General features: G+C 44.3%; 1 long non-coding RNA gene across 1 annotated transcript; it reads left to right on the forward strand.

Annotated features, from left to right (window-relative positions):
* Positions 1-2,700: 2,700 nt before the first annotated feature.
* Positions 2,701-20,634, forward strand: LOC123793448 (uncharacterized). Its single transcript, XR_015725409.1, has 4 exons — positions 2,701-2,758; positions 10,103-10,342; positions 13,316-13,480; positions 20,194-20,634. It is a non-coding gene; the product is annotated as an uncharacterized LOC123793448 (long non-coding RNA).
* The last annotated feature ends 3,407 nt before the right edge of the window (positions 20,635-24,041 follow it).

The following is a 24,041-nucleotide window of genomic DNA, read 5'->3' on the forward strand; positions in this document are numbered from 1 at the left end:
GCATCTCTAGCTATTAGATGCTAAGTGCTGAATGAATAGACGGGGGTGAGCACTGGGTGCCTGCTTTGCTCACTACCGCTTCCCCAGGCCACCATGCCACCTCCCCATTGAACTCTAGTTCCCCTGTTCCCAGTAACCAAAAACTGCCTTGTCTGAACTCAACTATGTGCCAAGCGCTGTCTTAAGCCCTTAGCAGGCACTTATTCATCTAGACAACCTTATAAAGGAGGAATTACCGTTATTCCCATTTCTCAGATAAGGAAACTGACTCTCCAAGAGACCTTTGAGTACACACTGCTGGTATGTGTTGGAGCTAAAGACTGGGGGATGGTACTCTACCCCTCATGGGCACGCCCCTCGGGTAGTGACTGTCTCCCTAACTCCATGCTGCTGGGATGTGTTCCCTTCTCTTGGAACCACAGGCGCTGCTGTTGCCCGAGTTGCCCCTGAACTGGCCCAGCCCTTTAGATGCACTGTCCTGTTGACTGTCACTGCATCATCCCCCAGGCCTCCCTCCCTCCCCAACATGAATTCAGAGCAATCTCAGGTGGTCCTAATTATCTCCAGGTACGTGCCTGGCATTTCGGGAAACCACTAAGCCTCACATCCTCTCAAATCCTGCTACCAGGAGAGCACTTCGCTGGGCACTTGAGTTCTTGCATTGCTCTCTCAGGTCAGTGAGATGAGCGTTCAGGCTCGTTTCCTCTCATCTTCTGGGCAGGCTTGGGGCATAGTGGAATAGGAGCAAGCAGGAGTGCTTACAGGCTTCTCTCCTCGTGTCCATGAAACGGCTCGTGGTGCTCCAGAAGGGTCACTAACAGGAGGTGGCCTCTGGCCCCAGCCCTGGAACTCACTCTGAACATGATGGTTTGTACCTCTGGAAGGACTCAGAATTCCAGAGCCGTGATATTTCCTTGGCTGTGCTTGGTGGGGATTAGCACTCCCAGCCAACTCTTGATTATCTGTGGGAGAAGGGAGAGGATAGACCATTGACGTTTCCAAATAACCCTGGAACTTATTCTGGCCAACAGCTCCGCGTGTCCCCTGTGCTGGATCTCCTTCCAGAGCACACACCGAGAAGTGAAATCTCTGGACTTGGCTTTCAAACCCTCTTCTCTTTTCTTCCCTCTTCTGTTTAGCCTTTGCTTTTTTTTTTTTTTTTTCCTCTTTCTCTGTGTGAGAGAGGCCTCCAGCATTGGACAAGGAAAGAGAGGAGCAGCAAGAGGATGGATGTAGCAGAGTACTCTGTTGTAAATAATGGAAAATCCGACTCAAACTGGCTTAATTAGTAGAAGACAGTTATTTAGTTACATGAATAACTAAAAAGTCTGGTGGTTGGGATGACATTGAGTAGGGTTAGCTCCAGCAACCGAGAATACCAGGACCATGTTCCTCTCCTCCTACCTCCCACAGTGTGGGCTTTATCCTTCGATTTCACATGGCAGTCCCCTGGCAGTTCTAGGCCCTCACCTCATGCTAGCAAATGGTTATGAAGTGTCAGACCTCACATTCTTGGAAGTGAGATACGTCTTTTGGTAGCTCCTGAATGTGTTTGAGGAACGTCGCTCCTTCATTGGCCTACGCCGAGCTACATGCTCTTCCCTTGACCAATCTTTGTGTGCGGTAGGAGGGTTTATCCTTCAACTTCAAACTTAAACTTACCCTTAACTTAAACTTATCCTTAAACTTAAACTCAAAGATTGGATGACGTTCACCTGCGTTGGTGAGGGTGATCTTTACTCAGTCTACTGATTCGAATGCAAGACATTTCCAGAAACACCTCCATAGACACAGCCAAAAATAATATTTTACTAGCCTGCTGCACAACCCTTAGACCACTACAGAGTGAGCCAGGACACATGCATTGAAGTCACGGGGACAACATTTCCTCAAATTGTGTATGTCGATGAAGGTCAAACCAGGGTGAAAAAAGATTCCAGGGAGTCATGAAAGGAGAGAGACTTATAGGGAGAAGTCTGTGCCTTCTCTGGCCAGCCAGCCCGGCCAGCCCCATGGTCACTCCCTTCTGTCCCGTCTGCTTTCCCAGCTGCTGCCGTGGGGAAACATCACCTTGGTAATCTAATGGTGAAGGCTTTGAAGGCAGAAGTTCTGCCTTCCTCCTCTCTTCCGGCCCCTTTGTCAGGCTTCTGCTGGACAGGTATTTCAGCAGTTTTATTTAGTTCTAGAAGTGACTTTCAAAGATGTTTACATGATAGAGACAGTAGAATATAGGCTTTGGGGCTTGCAGTACTTGCATTTGAATTTGAGGGCCACCACTTAGCGACTGTGTGACCTTGAGCGAATGATTTTATATTCTGAGCTTGAACTTTCTCATCTATCAAATGAGTGAATAAAAGTCTCAGACCCTCAGGGTCGTTGGGGTAAGGCAAATGAGGAAGTTAAACATGCTACCTGCTCTCGAATAGATTCATATGTGAAAAGTGCTTAGAGTAGTGCCAGCCATAAAAGAGGTGGTACAAAAAGTTACCAGCAATGATGATGAAGATGATGATTACGATGTTTCTAAGTTCCCAATACGACTAATTTTTCTTTTCCATCTAAGTAATCTAAATTTCTGACATGCCTGACCACCAGCAGGATGCTGTCAGTGGCAATCCAGAGTGAGGGCACGCCCCGGGGGAGCAGCCCGCTTTCACCCAGTATCTACTGCGTCTGGATTTGTTACTTCCCTCTGCGGCTCCTTGCTTCCGGGTCACTCAAGGAGGACTGCTCTCCAGTTTCCTCAGCATGGCAGCAGGTATGGAGGCTGGGGCTGTGGGAGTGAACAAGGTGACTTGAGGGACAGGTCTGGGTGGCAGCATGGGGGACACGGTTGGTTGGCATGAGAGAGGAGGAGCAGGAGGCCAGGGCCCTGGGAAAGAAGGGCTCTTTTTGGTGTCTTGCATGGTGAAGCCGGGTCCATAGCTGACCTGGTTTCTTTCTTTTTTTTTTTTAATTTTTTTTATTATATTATGTTAGTCACCATACAGTACATCCCTGGTTTCTGATGTAAAGTTCGATGATTCATTAGTTGCATATAACACCCAGTGCACCATGCAATACGTGCCCTCCTTACTACCCATCACCGGTCTATCCCATTCCCCCACCCCCCTCCCCTCTGAAGCCCTCAGTTTGTTTCTCAGAGTCCATAGTCTCTCATGCTTCATTCCCCCTTCTGATTACCTCCCCTTTCTTTATCCCTTTCTTCCCCTACCGATCTTCCTAGTTCTTATGTTCCATAGATGAGAGAAATCATATGATAGTTGCCTTTCTCTGCTTGACTTATTTCACTTAGCATTATCTCCTCCAGTGCCATCATTGTTGCAGCAAATGTTGAGAACTCGTTCTTTCTGATAGCTGAGTAATATTCCACTGTATATATGGACCACAACTTCTTAATCCAGCATAGCTGACCTGGTTTCTCAAGGAGAGCTGCCCAGTTGGCCCTGAAGGAGAGACACCCACCACCCCTGGGGCTGACCTCCTCAGTTCCCATAGTTTAGAGGTGCTTCTCCATCAGAGGCTGAGGCAACCTTCGTGTGTGGCCCAAGAAGGTTAGGACCACGGGCCCTCACTATTTGAGACTTTGTCCTCGTGGCTGAAGTCAGCTCCCTCTTCTTAAGGCTTCTGCCAAAGAAGACTGCTCTATTCTGAATGTTTGTGTCCCTCTTCCCATATTTGTATGTTGAAACCTATCCCCAATGTGGTGGTATTTGGAGGTGAGGCCTTCAAGAAGTTACTAGGGAGTGAGGGTACAGCCCTCATGAATGGAATTAGTGCTCTTATAAAAGAAACCCTAGGGAGTGCCCTTGGCCCTTCCACTGTGTGAGAACACGGGGCAGAGACACCCTTTATGAGCCAGGAATTGGGCCTTCAACAGACACCGAATCTGTCAGCACCTTGATCTTGGACTTCCCAGCTTTCAGAACTCTGAGAAATAACCCTGCTGTTTATAAGCCACTCCGTCTATGGTGTTCTGTTATAGCAGCCCCAGTAGACTAAGATAAGGAGGGAAGGAAAGACATTTGGAGATGCACAGAAGAGGTGAGCTGGCAAGAGCCTGGGCCTGAGGTCAGGTCATTTGGCTTCAGATCTCAGCCCTTTTGTTTGTAGCATTTGTGACTTTGGAGAACTGTCTAACCCACTTGAGCCTCAGTTTCCTCAGCTGTAAAATAAAGACTGCTAATATTTGCACTCTCTGTCTGGCAAGGTTGTTGTGTCCACTGCTTCCTATTAGGGAAGTGTGTGAATTGTCCTCAGCTTCCTCATCTGTAAAATGGGACTATGAAGCCTCCCACAGAGGGCTGTGGTAAGGCTTAAATGCAGTGAAGAATGCAAATTACTCACCACAAGATGGCTATCAGGATTGCTAAACTCCGGGGTGCTTTTATATCCCGGGCTAGGGAGGAAGTCCCATCACCTTCCAGTGATTGGGAGCAACTTAGACATGACCCTAGGCTCCCTGGGGGGCATGTGGAGGGTGCTGAGGGGAGCAGGTGCCTCCACAGCCCTCACAGAGCCCCGGGGGCTGATTCGCGAAGGAGGAGGAGTGTTTGGAAATCTCAAGGTGGAAGTGCAGGGAAGAATGAGTCAGACAAAGGCCCATCCTGTTGACCTCAGGAAGCGTGATGGTGGCATTTGATTGCAGAAGAGCGGCTGTACGCAAGGCCAGCTGCCACCTGGGTTGGGTTGCTGTTTCTCGTGGGCAGTTTTATTGAGCTGTGGCTGCTTCATGCTAAGTAGACCAGGGATCCCAAAGGATCTCTTCAAAGATCATTGTTAAAATGTACATTTCTGCCCCCCGCCCCCAAGTTAGAATGGCCAGAAAGGTTCTGGGAAACTGCATTTGCAGGGAACACCCCGGACAGGTTTTCTGGCTTGAGAAGCATGGACCAAAGGGATAGAAATCAAACATTATACTAAACACTAAATTCTCTTAACACCCTTTCCATAAAACAATCCTTTGCTCTCAGGGCTGGCTTCACGGGCGTGTTTAGAAGGCCCCATCCTTGGTTTAATGTTCTGCTCTTGCCATCTTGAAATTCTTAATTTTTGAACAAGGGGGCCTCACATTTTCATTTCACACTGGGCTTCACAAATTATGTAGCAGGTCTTATTTGCAATATAGATGAAAATTATAGAAAGGATAGACTTGCCTAAGGTTACACAGCCAAGTTGTGGAAATGGGTTTGGAATCCTAATATATCTGATTCTGCTACCCTATGACTTTAAGACTCAACAGCATGGACTCTAATAGTGGAGTTTCAATTCCAGCCACCGTATCAGGGCTTAGGCTGAGGGGAGGGACTTCTCTGGGCACCCACAAACTATACTAGGTAGATTTTCGTCTATGCTACTACCCATATAGATAAAGCTAGTGTATACACTCACTCTGGGGTAGGGAAGATCCTGTGTAACTTCAGGCCCACAGCTCCTGTTGGAAGAATGTGGAGAATCCCTCTCTTCCCTGTCCCTCCTCTTAGCTTTACTATATAGGGAGGATAAGGCAATATGGTGGAGTGAAAGGCGGACAGGATATAGAGCCAGAAGGCGGGGTCCAAAGCCAGCAATGACACTCACTATTTAGACAACATAGAGTAATGGGTCTCTTACATTCTGAGTATTAGTTTCTTTCATCTGTAAAATGAGGTGATGCAAATACAACCAATGCCCAAGGTTGTGGTGAAAACGAGATGGTCAGGTGTAGAGGAAACAACGTATAAAGGCTGATATAAGCTCTGGGACATTCATGACCTGGAGCCTTGGTTGGCGCATACAGAAGGAAATGGTTTGGTCAGAGAGAACCTGGGTCATGCGGAGGGAGATTTTACCTCAGGGTAAACACCTCTGGTGTCCCTCGGGTGGAACTGGAGCTTGACGGTGGCCTGGGGTGGGAAAGAGGTGGCAGCTTAGGGGTGCCACAGGGACTGGGACTCTATGTACTCAAAAGCTTTCGGCCACAAAGGAAGGCAGAATTACCAATAATTATAATAGTAAAATCCACCTATGATGGGGCGGGACACAGAGAGCTCAGTTGAGATAGAGCTGTTTGGGTGCAAGTATATTTTGTGTGTTAGGTAAGAACCCCACCCTTGTTGCATCGGAGCTGGGGCTGGGGGAGAGCAGTCTGAGAATTAAAGAGAAGCAGAAAGCAGTCCCTAGAGAAGGAGGTTTGCTATACCTCAGAGACAGTGTTTTGTTTTGTTTTTACAGCAGGATGTCGCCCCCAGATCTTTGCTTTTAAGACTACAGAGCTAAGATAAGTCCGTCTGCGGGGACTGCAGATAACAAAGAGCCAGGGACTCACTGGAACAAAAAGACTCCAAGGCCCCGAGGCAAAAAGAGGTGGGGGACAGGGTGAGGGCAGATGGTCAGAGTGGCTCCCGGTCTGCACAGACAAGCGTGGGTCTCCAGAGGCCTCCGACCTGCTCTGCGGGCAGGTGGCCCATGTGAAAGTGCCATGTTGAGAAGCAGGTGCCAAGAGCAGGTGAAGAAGGGACAGGAAGTGGGCACAGCCTGGGTTGGATGAGCCCACACACATTCGGCTTAAGGTACACGAGATGGGAAGTCGATGAATACTCCACTTGATGCTAGAGAGAAGTTGACGTTACTGTTTCTCAAACTGGGGTCCAAGGGTCCTTGAGTGTCTGCAGATGAATCTTGGGAGTCCACAGATTTCTTTTTGAGGATATTTAAATTTTGTGTTTTCCTATTGATGACATCCTAAAGAAAGTCAGTCTAAATATAATCTGGGTCCTGGGTCAGAGGACTTCAATGTTTTTTTTTTTTTTTTTTTTTTGCATCCACTCACAGAAGGAATCCATTTTACATGATGACCTGGTTTCCATACCTGATACTCACACTCACATGAACAGAGCGGCCGGGCCACCTGTCTAGACCAGGGCCGCTGCACCAGGTGTGAAAATAATGGGATCATTCCAAGCCATTTGGTAAATAGCTCTGAACATTTTAAGTGTCACCACCACTACGTACCTCTCTGTTGTGTTGGTTCCCCCTATGGGATCATCCCCCCCGCCCAGGATGCAATAACCAGCGGAGGTGAGAAGAGGGGGAGTGCAGTTTCCTGTGACTGCTGTAACAAATGGCCACAGACTGGAGGTTGAAACCCCAGACATTTATTCTCTCACTTCTGGATGTCGGAAGTCTGAAATCAGTTTCCCTGGGTCAAAACCAAGGTATCACAGAACCCTGTGGCTTCTGTCGGTGTCAGATCTCCCTCTGCCTTTCTCTTATAAGAACACCTGTGATTACACGGTGTGGCCCACACAGATAAGCCAGGATAATCTAGCCATCTCAAGGGCCGTAACTTAACACATCTGCAAAGACTCTTTTTCCTTATAAAGTAACATTTCCAGGTTCCAGGGATCAGGACCTGCTACTGTTGGGGACCATTATGCAGCCTACTATCGTGGGCTTGTGGGGCCCTGCTCCAGAGGCATGCACCTGTGCCTCTTTGGATTGGTCACCTCTGTGCGCACATGTATGAAACAATTATCTGTATACAATACGTATTCTGACACCATATGACACATTTTGATATTTTTTTCTTTTCTATATCTTTTTTTCAAGTGCTTGTTTCAGCACACTAAATCGACCCACTATTAGGTTGTGACCCAGTTTGAAAAACACTGCAAACACCTTATAACCCAGTAAATTAGTCATGCCACACTCGCGTCCTCTATATTTGTGTCTTTATTACATGGCATTGAACTTTATTATCGCAGGCTAATGCGAAAAGAACAAGAACAGAGAGAGTTTTAACACGTAAATGAGATAGTAGAGTACGGACATAAAAATGGACACGAAGACCAAGGAGGAGAATAAGAGCCCAGAAATAAATCCAAGCATATACAGTCAGCTAATTTTTGACAAGGTTGCCAGGAATACATAATGGCCCTGGGAAAACAGGACATTCACATGCAGAAGAATGAAACTGGACCCTTGTCTTACACCATATATAAAAATCAATTCAAAATGGATTAAAGCCTAGACCTGAAACTGTATACCTCCTAAAAGTAAAGGAGGAAAAAGCTCCTTGACATTGGACTTCACGATGATTTTTAAAAATAGGACACCAAAAGCTTGGACACCAAAAGCAAAACTAAATAAGCGGGACCACACCAAACCAAAAAGCTTCTCACAGAAAAAAAATAAACAAAATGAATAGGCAACCTACAAACTGGGAGAAAATATTTGCAAACCATGTGTCCGATAAGGGGTTAATATCCAAATTACATGAGGAACTAATATAGCTCAACAGCAAAAACTAAACAAACAAGAAACCCAAACAATCTGATTTAAAAATGGGCAAAGGACCTGAATAAACATTTTCCCAAAGAAGACATACCACTGGCCAACAGTTACATGAAAATGTGCTCAACATCACTGATCATCAGAGAAATGCAAATCAAACCGCAATGAGATACCACCTCACACCTGTTAGAATGGTTATCTTAAAAAAGAAGATAACAAATATGGGTGAGGATATGGGGAAAAAGGAGCCTTTGTACATTTTTGGTGGGAATATAAATTGGTACAGCCATTATGGGAAACAATATGAAGGTTCCTCAGAAAACTAAAAAGAGAACTACTACATGATCCAAGGAATCCTCTTTTGAGTATATACCTAAGGGAAGTGAAATTAGTCCTTCAAAGAGATACCTGTGCTCCCATATTCATTGCAGCATTATTCACAATAGCTAACATATGGGAACAACTTAAATTCCACTGATAGACAAATGGATAAAGAAATTGTGATGTATATACACACACATACACAATGGAAAATTATTCATCCTTAAAAAAGGAGATCCTGGGGCACCTGGGTGGCTCAGTCGGTTAAGCGTCTGCCTTTGGCTCAGGTCATGATCCCGGGATCCTGGGATCAAGCCCCACATCAGGCTCCCTGCTCGGTGGGGAGCCAGCTTCTTCCTTTCCCTCTGCCTGCTGCTCCCCCTGCTTGTGCGCTCTTTCTGATTGTCGAGTGAAAAAATAAAAGCCTTAAAAAAAAAAAAGGAGGTCTTGCCATTTGCAACAAGTTGGATGAACAGAGGACATTATACTAAGTGAAATAACACACAGAAAGAAGAAAACGTGCATGATCTCACTTATATGAAATCTTAAAAAGTCAATACCTAGAAGAAGAGAGAATAGTGCTTATCAAGGGTGGGCAGTTGGGGGAAGTGGGGAAACGTTGGTCAAAGAAGAAGTTAGAGTTATGTAGGATGAATAGTTCTAGAGCTGTACTGCACAGCCTGATGACTACGGTTAATAATGATGCTTCGAGGGACACCTGGCTGGCTCAGTTGGTAGAGCATGCAACTCTTGATCTTGGGGTCATGAGTTCAAGCCCCATGTTGGGTGTACAGATTACTTTAAAAAAATAATAATGCACTGAACACCAGAAATTTGCTTAGAGAGATTTCAGATGTTCTCATCACACACAAAAACAATAGCTATGTGAAGAGAAGATATGTTCATTAGCTTGACTGTAGTCATTTCACTGTGCATGTGTATATATATACATATATTTGTATATATATATATTTGTGTGTGTGTGTGTGTATATATATATATATAGCAAATCAACACGGTGTACACCTCAAATAGATACAACTTTTATTTAAAAATATGTTAATGATTTGCTTACGATAAACAAGGATCAGTCAGCATGAGGGACAAATGAAGACTTGACAGTGGTTTGGATGGGCAGAAAAGGACAGGAGAATTGAGTTCTTCCATGGCACATGAAGGCACAGGCATGCCAAACCCCAAAGAGTCCAAGCCATGGCAGCCCATGCCACAGTCACATTCTGTGCAGAAATGTAATTGCAGCAATTTAGAATAGCGTTGTTGGCCACAGTAAATTAATTCTGTTTGTTAAGATTTTGTAGTGTTTGTACTTCATTTCTAAAATTGCTTGGGTCTCATACATCATATGAGAGCTGTAAGCCAATGGACTTTTCAAAACCTATTTTTATATTTTCATACGTCCAGGTAATGTAAAAAGAAAAGGAAGTCCATCCTAGCAGAGTGGTGTTGGTGGGGAAGCCACAAGAATTTTTTTTTCTTCTGATTAAAGGCGTAGAACATCATTCAGGTTAAAAGAAATGCTGGTCTACTGCAGAGAGTGGAACGGGATACGTGCATATGAAAATACAGAGGTACAACTGGTGAAAAGAAGATCAGGAACAGCAGCAGAGACCGTAAGCTTGAAAAATAAGGATTGACTCCAGGCAGGGGAGACCTGAGGAACAGCATGCTTCTAGAACATCGGAGATGTTCCTACCATCAAAAGAAGTTGACAAACCCAGGTGGACAAGTATGTAGTCCAAGTAGGAGGGCAACACAAAAACAGACCAGCAGGGAGACTCCACTTCCAATTACTTGTGGTTAGAAGATTTAACCATTCCCTAGGAGAAAGATGGGCGGCAAGCACCCAACCCCTGTGTTCTATCTATTGAGATGAAATACATAGGGCTTAACTTACCTGTTCAAGAAGGTGTAAGTGTAGATTTAGCTCTTTAAACCTGAGGGATACCTGGCTGGCTCAGTTGGAAGAGCATCCAACTCTTGATCTTAGGGTCGTGAGTTTGAGCTCCACGTTGGGCGTAGAGATTACTTAAATAAATAAAACTTGAAAAAAAATTCTTTTAAACCTGTAGGTTTTTTTGATTATTCTAAAATAATTCCTCTGCCCCTAGTGTTAAATCAAAAAAAGTTATGTGGTGTCCAAGTAGAAACGTCCATCCCAGTCAGACCATATCAAGGCCAGGTGGGGAACCCCTGTGAGAGAATGGGCTGGTCGCCACTGCACAGACCCCGGTTCCTCCACAGCTCCACTTCAGAACTAAGATGACTTGAGTATCTCTAGGTAGCCCAGTCTTACAATACCATCGAGATATTTCTAAGACTTGGAAGGGCAAGTCAGTTCATAAAAACCCAACCTGTTGGTTTTTCAGAAGAGAAAAATGAGGTCCCAAAAGGTGATTGAGTCAAGGTCACTGGCATTCATGATGAAACAAAAACTATAATCCAGACAACAGTCCTGACTTCCAGTGTAGACCTCTTTCTACAGAAATTTGACTCCCCTTTTATGTAATGTTTGTAGTTTAGAAAATGCCCACTATATTAAACACAAACATGAAACCAATGTGTAGCTACTCTGAGGTCCTTTTAGTGGACATACATTCATTATATATTTTGGGATACAAATACTCTCAGGACCCTTTGAAATGACTTACAAAAGGATAGACTGAGAAGCAAAACATTTATTTGAGGTCCAGTCTGGCCACTCACTGATGATTAATTCACTTCATTTTCTCTGAGCCTCCATTTCCTCATCTGTAAAATGGAATGGCAGCACTCTCCTTGATGTCCTTATTGGACTAATATGCAACTGAATCGAGACTGAAAGTCTCAACTGAAAGAACTTGGTGTTTATATATTGTAGAGTATTTTCAGACATCACCTTATAAGATGGCATTTAAATCATCAGAACACTGGCTAATAGAGTTAATTGAAATGGAGGGACTACCTGGGCTTAAATCCACTTGCAAGATGTGCAATACCAAGCAGAGTTACTTCACCTCTCTGTGTCTCTATTGCCTTGTTGAGAAATGGGGATAGGATAATAATAGTGTTTATCTTATAGGACTTTATGAGGATTATATGGATTAATTTCTATAAATTACTGTTTGGCACATAATAAGTACTCAATAAGTGTTAGTTATTATTATTATCTTGCAAACTTGCTGATGGTGATGTCTTTTTCATTGTCGTAGATGTCTTCTCCTTGTTGTACTTGTGTGATGCTTTAGAAGTCAGCAAACGTTAGCGCCTCTGGAAACTGTAGCTGGGAACCTCAACACCTCTCCTGGGAACCCTTCCATTATTAGCACTGTAATAGGAAAAGCAGAGCCGCCTACCAGAGCCAAGTTGGCAACCAAAGCAATCTGCTGCCCCCACTTCCCAAGGCCCAGTTGACATCAGTGGAAGCCTGACAGTACGAGAAGGGACCAGTGTTTGCATTGACCTGGCTGCTGCAGTAGCGTGAAGGGCAGCAGGGGCCTCAGGCAAGGCCACCCCTTGTGGGGATCCTGGCAGAGCATACAAGTCAAACAGGATCAGGGTGGGGCATGCTTTGGCCCAGAGAACCCATTGGCACCAGCTCATGGAAGGTGGGAACAGGGAGTGCCCCAGATGATTCAATGGGTGGCATGTTTCCCTCTGAGCCGCTGCCAGAAATGCCTCTCAGGCACTGGTTAAGAGGCAGTGAGTACAGGGGTGGCTGAGAGGCCAACCCCTTCAGGGCTGCTCCAATTTCTCTCACACCTCTGTGCCTTTGCAATTATGATTTTCTCTGCTTGGAATATCTTCCTCTCCCTACATGCTGGATAAAAACCTAGTCCTAGCTCATTCTTCAAGTCCTGATTCAAATAGCTGGGCAAAAGTTTCTGGAGTCTATTAGGCAGAGCTAGGTGTTTTGGACAGTACGCAAACTGTGTATGTACCCCATCCACTATACACTTAATACTCCATCTTGTATACTTACATCTTACATGCTCCATCCGCTATAGCACATTACAACTCTTCGCTGTTAAACGGTCTTGCCAATGGAGGTGCCCATCAACGAGATTCCCCATAGCTTTGTCCATAGACCTTGTCAAAGTGCTGAGTCTAGAAAGGCATGTTTCCACCATACAATCCTACGTCCAACCAAGCTGAATGGACAAGGGGAACCAGTCCCTAGATGGTGATGTGGGCCCCAAATCAGATTCTCACAGTCAGGGATTTGAATCAGGAGAGACTCCAGCAAGGAGCAGTAGCAACTGAAGCTGAAAGATCATGACATACAGAGAACATGAGGTAGAGGATGCTGTGATGTGCTGCCCAGATCCCACTGAGGAATGAAGGATTTATTCCCCTTGCTGCTGATGGTGCTGTCAGCAGACAACCCTCAGTTGTTAGCTTTTCTGGGGAATTGTCTCTATTGGAGATTTCCCCTCTCCCCACCTAAACATGTATCCTTCCCAGGGAAGACCACTTCCAATGGCTGCTTGGGAAATTCTGGAGTGTCATTTCAGATTCAGAGTGATCTGTGTAGATGGCTGAGGCTTTTGTCAGTACTAGGATGACCAACTGTCCCAGTTTGCCTGGGATAGAGAGAGTCACAGGGACAGAGGCTAAAATCTGGAAAGCCCCCAACAAATGAGTGGGTCATGCAAGTCAAGACAACACTGCAGCTCAACTTCTCTCCCCATTTCTTTCTACCAATTTCTTTTTCCTTCCACAGGTGGGAATCCCGAGAACACTCCCTAATAAACCTCTGGCCTGTTAATCACCATCTCAGGGTCTGCTTCCCAGGGGATTCAACCTGTGACACTGGAGAAGTGATGATGTAAAAGTTTAAATTACAAGGCATCAGAAACTGTAAATAAGCAGAAAATATAGAGAAAAGGTATGTTACAGTGATCCCAGAACTCACTTGGTGATGGAAGTGAAAGAAACTGATGATAGTAGTTATGTCAATAGCAGCTCTGGGCTGAGGGTTCTAGAATCATTTTGGGTTTCTAGCAAATAGGTCTTCTTCATTCTTTTGTAATTTTTATCATAAACTGAAATATTTTGCTCATCAGTTCACTATTACATTTTTTTTTTTTTACTGGAACATAAGTTCCACAAGATTTTGGACCAGGGTTTATAGTATTTGGCGAGACCCAGAACTATACCTTTAAGATCACTCTTCATGAAGACTCTTCTGTCATGGCGTCGTTCTTAAATTTAGGCACCACCACTTCCCATGTTGCTCTCTGTGTTCCTACAATAAACTCTCCTCTTATTTGAGATAGTTTGGATAGGTTCCCATCTTTGTATCCAAAAGATTAGCACTTCTGCATCAGCAAGGGACTTGGTTGTTGGCCGCAGAAACCAAACCAACCACTCTGGAAATCTTCAGGGAAAGAAATAAACTTATTGAAACAATGTTAGGGATGTTAGGGGGTTCTCAAGATCAACGAAGGACAAGGCCTAGAAAATAAGCAAGAACCAGAGGATCTGCCACTAACATCATGATGACTAGAACCTCCAGCCATACTCAAGGTTCTTATAACACCGTCAAGATTCCATGTCCTGGGAGAGCATCTGATTGGCTGGGCCTAGTCATATGCTTATCCTGAAGCTGCAGCAGGAATGGAAAAGGGAGAGAGAGAGGAGCAGTTAGCAACTTTGACTTCTGTGGTGTGAGAGTGTACTGACTATCTCAAACACACAGTATGGGGGTTTTCCCAAACAAGGGAGTGATATGGTAAGAGGAAGTTGGGGTTAAGGGCTGAAAGCCAAAAAACAACAGATGTCCACTTCAGTGTCCACCTCCCTCCTAGGCTAAAAGCTTTTAAAGCAGGGACTATGAATTTTCATCTTTGTATCCTAGATGTCTGATGCCTGGTACTCAGTAGGTGCTTAATAGATGTTTTGTTTTATTTTTTTTAAAGAAATTGCAGGTTAAGTGATTTCTCTTATTCAAGAAACCAGCACATATGGGAGACTGGTGCTTGCTCCTTCAAGAATGCAAAGATGGAGACATGAAACACCAATTCTTAGGGGCTTTAAAATCTAGAAGTGGGTTTGGGGCATACAGACAGTATATCTACATACATATGTATCATGTGTGATGGACACACTATAGAGTACAGCTATGTCTCCATAGGGCAGGAGGAGTTCTGTCATTATGTCCCTCTGGTTGTACTGTTCTCATGAGCGGAATCCCCAGTCACCCTGTGATCCACCAAGAGGGTGCCTAACTAAAGAGGGGGGACTGTTTTTCACCCTGTTCCAGATACCACGTTGTCTGCCCCCCTCCAAAGCAATCACACGTAAATCTGTCTTCCAGGGAAAGTTTAAGCACCTTTCACTCAGAGCTTGAAGGATACATTAAAACTTGCCTGAATCAGGGGTGTAGAAAAATCAACCCCTGTGCTCCCAGACTGGCTCCATCCCCTTCCCACCAAAATGGGGGGGGGGGGCACTCAGTGCCCAGAACTCAGGATACTCCATGTCAGGCTCCAGATTGTGCCGCCCACAGCTGCTGTGTCTTGTCCTGATGCTCCCTCTTGTTTTGCTTTGTTCTCTCTCTATATATAGTCTTCCCTCCCAAACTAAGTCCTGGCTTACTCACCCCACCCCATTTTCTGGGACACCCTGTGCTTCTCTCAGAATTCACCCAGTCTCATATCCTCTTTTGTGTCTTGTAGTGGTCCGGCTTCTGGAACCTGCTAGAAGTCAAAGGCATAGTCCAGGCTACTGTTTCTCCTGTTGGTGAAAAGACTTGAACTGGAGTCTCAAGATGAAAGGGTTGGGAGTTCCCATTTCCACTCCTAATGACTCTTGGCTTTGCTCCAGGCATCTAAACCAAACAATACACATATCTTTCACTGCTAAAACTAGTCTCTTGCTGAAAAACCTCAAGTTTAGACAAGATAATCATGTAGCTCCTGGTAATATTACTTTAATTTATTGTCCTCAAGGAGCATTTATCCACCTTCCAACTCTGGGTTAGATTACAAAACCTGTTTTGTTAAATTGACAATGAAGCCACCTGTTCCAGTCACTCCCTTTTTTTCCTGGGTTTCTTTCCAGTCTCTGAGACCGGGGCAGGGGGACAAGAAGAGTATCCTCACATGCATACATGCATTAAAGAGAAAGATGGGGAAAATGGTGGCAAAGGAAACTAGTTGTCCCCTAGTATCCATTCTCCCCCTTTTCTATAGACAAAACAAACAAACAAACAAACAAACATTAATTTTTAGCTACCTACATGCTACATACCAGAATATAACCTGCATTTCCCAGCCTCCTTTGCATCTAGATGTGGTCATATGACTAAATTCTGGCCAATGGGATGTGAGTAAGAATTTCCCGTGTGATTCCTGGCTGATACCCTTAAAGGGAAGGAATGTGCTTTTCCTTTTCCCCTTGTCTTCCCCTACTTCTCCTTCCTGCTGGCTGGATCACAGACATGGCAGTCAGTCATCTCAGACCACAAGTAAGGCAACATCGTAGGGGTGGCAGAGCAACAAGATAGAAAGAGTCCAGATCTCTGATACATTTCAGTTGCCATAGCAGCCCTGAATTATTAATGCCCAAACTGTTCCTAAGGGAAAAATGCATTTCTAGTTTATGTCGCTATTATTTTGGATTTTCGTTAGAGCAGCTGAGCCTGTATCTCAGGGGTAAGTAAACTATGGCTTACAGGCCAAATCTGGCTCATGACCTGTTCTGGTAAATAAAGTTTTATTGAAACACAGCCATACCCATTCATTTTTGTGTTGTCTGTGGCTTCAATGGCCAGGTGTAACAAAGACCATATGGTTCACAAAGATTTAAGTATTTACTTGCCATCCTCTGCTATACCCATTAATTCATATGTATATCAAATATCAAAATATTAACGATGATTACTTCAGGATATTTTAATTTCTTCTTATGTTTTTCTCACTTGATCAGTCAATCCTTCTCAAAAACAAAACAAAACAAAACAAACAAACAAAAAACCCCACAAACCTCTGCAAGCAATGGGTGAATTTATGTTTGACTCCGCCCTGTAGGAGCCTGCAATATCCACACTTGTATTGTTACTCTCTTCCCTGCCGGAAACACTTGAGCCACTAACCAGCTTTCACAAAAATACGGGATCTGGTATTGTATTTGGTAGGAGGATTTTGTTTGCTTGTAGCCAGAATTTGACTTAGTACATCTAAGTTATTGGGTCCATCTTTCTCTCCATCTCTTAGCTCAGCTAATTTGTAATAATTTGTTTATCTTTAAGTGGGTTCTTCGTGCTCTAAAAATATGGTTGCTGGAAGATTAGAGCTTGCATCTTTCTGGCTAACAGTTCATAAATGTGTCCACATATCAAATTTCAGAGACAATTCTGATTGGCCTTGCCTGAGTCAAAATTATGCCCGAATCAATCAATCATTGTACCTAGGAGGAGAGAGTGATTTGATTAGCCAGGTGAGGAGCTCAATGTCAACAATGACATGGATTTCTCTCAGAAGAGTGGTTTTATTACCTAAAAAGGAAAAGAAGGAGCCCAGGAAATAAAAACAAAACAAAACAAAAAACAAACAAAGTAAATGGCTGCTCATTCCAGGCCACATGGAATGCTTGTATGTGGTTTTGATCGTGTCTGGGTCTGTGATGTGACATTTATTTGGCTCTGAGACAGATGTGAATTCATGATTGTTTAAGTGACCATGCCAAGCTTAGCACATCACAATGTCTATGTCAAATCGGAATAATTCTTGTTTTTCCTTTTTTTTTCCTTTTAGCCATGACTATAAGTTTATAGAATCTAAATGTCTGAAAACTGAAATATAGGCAGCATCCAGCTTTCTGCAAATAGCAAGATGTAAAAAGGCAGGATTAAGCAATGTCGGACAAAGGAGGGCATAAAGAGTTTAGACAACGTGGATTTGAGGCTCCGATCTTCTACTTCTTGAGTGGACCGTTTATTTAGCATCTTTGAGACTCAGTTAACTCTTCTCTAAAATAAGGATAATGAGGTTGATCTCTCAGGATTGTTTTGAGGATTAATTCTCTATCCTGACAGTGGGTTCCACTCTGGGCTTTCAATTATTTGGGTGCAAACTTGTGTCTGTCGATTGGGCTCTCAAGTTACTGTCAGCCCACAAAGGAGCATTTGGCAAGAGAAAATTTGTTGACCAAGTAAAATTCAGAGGTGAAAAAGCAGCTGGCTTCAGATCCATGACATTACCAGATTAAATCTTTCCTTGTGCCCACAGAGTTTGATGTATCAGGTAAGTGCTTGAAATCTATCATTTTCTGTAGGTTTCCAAGGGGCTCCCAAGAGGAAGCCAATCATTTTGTTAAATTGCTGTTTCAGTTACTACCCACTTTTGAAGATGGTAGATGGTATTTTTCTTTTTCTTTTCTTAAATTCGTGTTCATTCATCTCAGTCTAATCACATAGGGACTAGGGGAGAAAAATAGCTAGGGCATCTCAGAAATTCTAGGTTACCATCTTGCTTCTAAACCACAATACCCTTGCCTGGCTTTAATCTGTCCATGCCTCAACTGACTCATCTATAAAGTTGAGATAATGGTCTTGAGTAACCTATTGGGTTAAGAAGCTGACATATGACCATTAGGAGATAAAGGGATAAGCCAGAACTTTCAAACAAGATGGTATCAAGCAGTAAGCTGCCAAGGTCAGGATAAGACCATCAGGTCTCAAAAATTTACTGTCTGAACAGTATGAAAGGCCATAAGCATTTATGCATTTCACTGATGTGCTATGGGGCAAGACAGAGAAGACTCAATCTGTCTCCGAAGAGAAAATAGGGGCACACAGAGCTATTTCATGTCTCAGTGTGCTGTAGAAGGCTCTTCTAGACTGCTAAGAACAATCATTTACTCAGGTGTTCCAGGTGATAGGGGTTTACTGTAGGGATGCTTAGCTAGTAAGAAAGCACAGAAAGTCACCATCACCTGAAGAGCTCTCCTAGTGGAGATCTGGAAGCTTGCTCAGGACTGCACAGCATTCCAGGTCCCACCAGCCACTCTAGTGATGCATGTCTGGTGACTCAGCTGTGCCTGTGTCGCTTCTACTGGACCAGGTCTGCATCTACTACTCTTGCTGACTTCTGCTCCCCCATCGCCTACTTTCTGTTCAACCTCATGCTTCTTGCTCACCCACTGCCTATGATGCTTGCTTACTGGCATCCCTCATGGCTTTTTTGGTTTTCTCAAATGCTAGTTCTTCCACTTACTCTCTTTCTATGTGGCTCAAATTCAAACTTTCCTAGAAAGAGAACCTGCCTGTAACACAGATGCCTTTGGCTCAGGCACAAAGCCCTATTCAATCATTTGCAGCCAGGGTGGTTGGGGCTTATTATTCAAAACATGGTATTTTATATATAAGCTATGAAGAAAAAGGTCTATGTAACTCTCAGGCATTTTAAGGTTTCACACCATGTCCATTACTTGAATATATTTGTTTAATCTCTGCTTTGTACCACAAAATTATTGAGGCTGTTACACTGGTAGCTCCACTGTAATAAAGAAGGGAACCTATACCTTATGAAAGTGCTAAATGTTCGTGGAAATTCTGTGAGAAAGTTGATTTGAAACTGGTGATTCAGAAGGACCTCATGGGTGAGGTGAAAATAAGATGGAGCATTGAAGGCTGGATAGAATATTGATATAAAAGAATGAGGATAGAACACTCTAGGCAGGGGGAAGAGTGTAAAATAAAGCACAGGGGACGGGTGAGCTATCCAGGTTGAGTAAGTCAGAGGCTTTCACGGGGAGAGAGGAAGGGGAGCTAAATCTGAAAAATTTAAATGCCAAGCTGAAGAGTCTGAACTTTATTTATTGGGTTGACATTGGAGGAGACATTAAAGATTTCCAGTATGGGCAGTGACAGGACTGGAGCTGTTTTTAGGAGTCTTCTGACACCTGGGTATGTCATGGGTTGAGGTGGGAAACAATGAAAGACAAGGAGATCATTATTGTTATGCCAGCGTGTGTCAGAGAAAACAAAATGAGATAATAGATGTGAAATAGCTGCCGGAGGTAGCAAATAAGAGCTTGTGGTTATGGAGTGCTCACTATGTGTAGTCCTGTACTGGGGCTTCCTGTACCAGATTTTATTTAATCCAACAATGATATTATAAAGTAGGAATTATTAGTCTTGTTTTACAGATCATAAAATAAAGACTCAGATCAATACATGTTAACGAGTGATAGAACTAGAATTTATACTCAGGTCTGGAAGACTCCAAAAGTCATGCTTTTTGGACTCCTCTAGACTGCCTTTCAAAGTCATTGGCAACTGACTTAACAAAGGGGCAAGAAAAAAAGCTGTGGAAAAGAGAGTGTCAAGTTTTCAAGAGTGGTTAATGGGGAGTGTCCTAGTGTTATGGACAGGAGTTAAATAAAGGAGTACTTTTTTGCAGAGGCAGTTGGGAGTTTAAAAGGAAATCTGGAGAGATGAACAAGGTTAGGAGCTCACTTAGACCTTGTCTTAAGGCAAAGTACATGAATCCACGTAAGCAGCAGTGGAAGTCATAGGACATAAAGAGGTCAGGAGACTCAGGATGACAAAATGGACCAATCAAGTACTCCATCTCTTGCTTTGTATTTGGACAGGCACGAATGACCACTCTGTGCTGGAAACCACATTGCCCTGCAAACCTGACTGATCTTCCACACCTGCCTGCTAGTATTAAACGATGTCAACATGTGGGCCAGTCTACCCACTCTTTCAGAGGACAGCCCTGCCTACAGCCCTGGGGAGGAGGTGGCGGCCATGTTTGTAACACGTGATCCCACCAACCTGACCACAGCTGGTCCGGGAGTAACCAAAAGACGGACTGACCAGCAACCTGTGCCCCACTGGATGGTTGCTAAATGCTGAAGGATGAACTCTTTTGCACACTACATATCTGGTACATAGACTTGTGTCTCTAATTTGTCAGACCAAACAACGGACTAAACAGTGTTTTAAGGACAATGCTGAGTCCTTATGATTTCCTCTTATCATTGCGTCCTCTGGGTCCAGCACCATGTCTGGCACATTGTAGGTGATCAATAAATATACATAGATGAATGTGTATTTATTTTATTTTATTTTATTTTATTTTACTTTATTTTATTTTATTTTATTATTTTTTAAAGATTTTATTTATTTATTTGACAGAGACAGCCAGCGAGAGAGAGAACACAAGCAGGGGGAGTAGGAGAGGAAGAAGCAGGCTCCCAGCAGAGGAGCCTGATGTGGGGCTCGATCCCATAACGCCAGGATCACGCCCTGAGCCAAAGGCAGACACTTAATGACTGTGCCACCCAGGTGCCCCTATTTTATTTTTTTCATTTATTTTTTTTATTATGATATGTTGGTAACCATACAGTACATCGTTAGCTTTTGATGTCGTGTTCCATGTGAATGTGTATGTAAGTCTTAGCCGTGGGCACAGCTTTGGCTCAAATAGGGGTATGGAATTATGTATGGTTATTGTGTGTGCTTTTGCTGCACAGCTAAATAATTTATTTTGTTCTATCATAGGCAGTTACGTCCATGTCTACCTTCCTTTTTTTTTTTTTCTTTTAAAGATTTTATTTATTTATTTGAAAGAGACAGCCAGCGAGAGAGGGAACACAAACAGGATGAGTGGGAGAGGAAGAAGCAGGCTCCCAGCGGAGGAGACTGACGTGGGGCTCGATCCCATAACGCCGGGATCACGCCCTGAGCCGAAGGCAGACGCTTAACCGCTGTGCCACCCAGGCGCCCCCATGTCTACCTTCCTTAATAATTATTATGAATGTTCATAATGTCAGGCACTTTTCTGAGTGTTTCATGTGCATTGACTTGTTACTTCTTCATACAATACTAAGCATTCGATACTCTTACTGTCTCCCTTTGAAGGATGAGTATATGTATCCAGGGAAGTTCTTTTGTCTAAAAGTTACAAAGTTAATTAAACGCAGGAGCCCAGCTTTCTCTGCAGAGTCTGTGCCCATACCCCTTTCTGGTACACTGCCCTTTTGGATTAGATGGTAAGCTCTGTGAAATCAGTGTGATTCATCTCCATTATTTAACATTTGTCACCTAGCAGGTGGGATGTGGGATGTGGAATTGAATCATCTTTTCCCAACTTGGCCAACATGGCATCATTTCATGTTATATATTATATAATACGTAATGTAGAGAGGCCTGGTCTTGCTAGGTATAATGAGAGTTCAGATAATATTGGGGAAGATTGGGGTTGCAGGGGGAGGTAAAGTGAGATATCTGGGGCCAGAAAAACCAGAGCTGGATGGTTGGGCTAAGGGCTCTGCCCACACTGCCTTGCGATCATGGAAGCTGTTGGAGAGGATGGGGAATGAGGTAGTCACGTGGGCAGGAGTGCTGAGGGCAGAATGTCATCGATACTTCCTCGCATTCGGGAAGACTTCCTTGTTAGACAGAGCAATGTGTGCCGTCCTCCACTTTAAGAAATCAACTTTTCTGCCTCAATAGACATTTTGTGGGTATTGCAAATTCAATAGTAAAATTTTGACTATTTGGCTTTTCCTCTGAAAATATATAACTTTTCCTCTGGGAAAATGATTGTGGCTTTCACTCTGTGGGAAGTCAGTGTTCTCAGAGCTGAAGGTGTTTTCACCATCGGGTTTACCTAGGCCTGGGTAAAGACACCTTTGTAGCGCGTTCTCCTGGTGCCTCTGGTGCCTCAGAGAAGTGGACCCAGGCCCCCCAGGTGGTCCGCAGCACAGTCTTGCGGCCCACCCCTCAGGACCTTTCAGCTTTCCCTCTGGCTGAGATATGGGGACACCTGCAAGTCTATTAAAGAGCATTTATCTAGGATCTACAGGACACCTGGAAGCCCAAGTCACATCAACGTGGAACCTGTATGACAGAGTGCCACCCCAGGAGGGACAGAGGGTGTCCTCAGTGACAGGGAAGGCGAAGTACTCTGGTGCCACTTTGAGCTGTTTGGGGTAGCCTTGGCAGCCCATGTCATTATGGCAGCAGTCACAGGGGGTGGTGACATTGGCAACAGCAGGAGGTCAGGCCTACAGTAGGTTTATGGAAGCCCGTGTGGCTTGATTATGCCTTTGCCATCTGTGTGTGGTGCACCTTCGTGGGCACGAGAAGCTTCTGCTGTAGTACTTTCTAGGAACCCAAGGCTATAGAGGGGAAAATGATGTACACCCAGGGTAGCTGAGAAGACCATCTCATGAGGACATACCAGATATCTTCAAGGGCCTCCCAGACACAGTTGCAGGAATTCTGGAGATCGGGAAGGCTGAAGATCCTGCAACAGCAGGCTGGGGAAGAATTATAAAAATAGTGTGTGAACCTATTCCCCTCAGGGCTGTGCTTCTAGAGAAACTTGGCTTACGTACAGATTAAGAACAGGTAGGGTTTTCTGTTTCCAGCTCTTCACAGCATGCCTAGCATTCCACGTCATGAACACAAGCTGCAGGCTGCAATGATGGACCGCTCTTCTGACATCATCCCACCCCGTTTATGGCTTTGACCACCTGTCAGCTCAGTGCAGCCTGTGGATGCGTCCGCATGAGTCCGTCTGTTAGAGCCTGTCAACATGAATGGATGTGTTTTCCGTGCTGATAGCCCAAACAGGAAATGTTGGCTTGGTGAATATTACTGAATGAGAACTTGATGAAAATTTGGAATCTCGAACTAAATGCTAATTTTGATATGGTTTTATTTTAAAAAATGCAATTCTTGGTGCCTGTTTATTTTTAACAGGATGTTAAAAAGGGACTCCCTCTATCTTAGAGGTTTTTTCAGAAGCTTCAAAATGTGAGAACAGTACAGTGGTTGCCTAGTAGCGCCTCATATGACTGATAAGGGGCTAGACCCCCTTCGTGGAACAGACTGAGAAATTACAAAGCTTTTCCTGCCAACTTTAGCCCAAGAGCCATAACTGGGCAATAGAAGGAGAAAGGTAAGAAGTGGGGAGACTGAGGGGTGGGAATGGTGGGAAGAAATCCATGTGGTACACGTGGGGGTTCTGAGCATTTCTGTACCTGGTACGTAGAGGTGGGGGTAAGTGCATTCCCTTCACCTTACGCCAAGTGAGGAGGGCTTTTGAAGAGCTAGTTGCAGAGATAGGTAAGAATCTCCTGGAGCTTAGGGGGCACAGGGGCTGGTGTGTGACTCTCACAAGGAGCCTACAGGCCTGGGGCTGGGTCGATCACCTTTTCTCTGACAGTAGAATGAAGACGGTCGGTGGTATCTGAGTAAGCTGCCCTGTTAGTAATTGTGAACCCTTGGTATGTGGCCCCTGAAAGGAAGTTGATCTGGTGTCATCCTCAAAGACAGCTGGACCAACGGCCTTTAGAGGGTCTTACTTTGGTGAGAGTTCTTAGCTCCCGATGACAGAACCCCCTCCAGTCAGAACCACAGGGAGAGGTTTAGTATAGGGTGTTAGTGACTTACAGAATCTTTGGAACAGGTGTTAAGACTGGTC

This window comes from Ursus americanus, chromosome 8, assembly GCF_024610735.1.
Source record: "Ursus americanus isolate L20-20 chromosome 8, mUrsAme1.1.p, whole genome shotgun sequence".
NCBI classification, from domain to species: Eukaryota; Metazoa; Chordata; class Mammalia; order Carnivora; family Ursidae; genus Ursus; species Ursus americanus.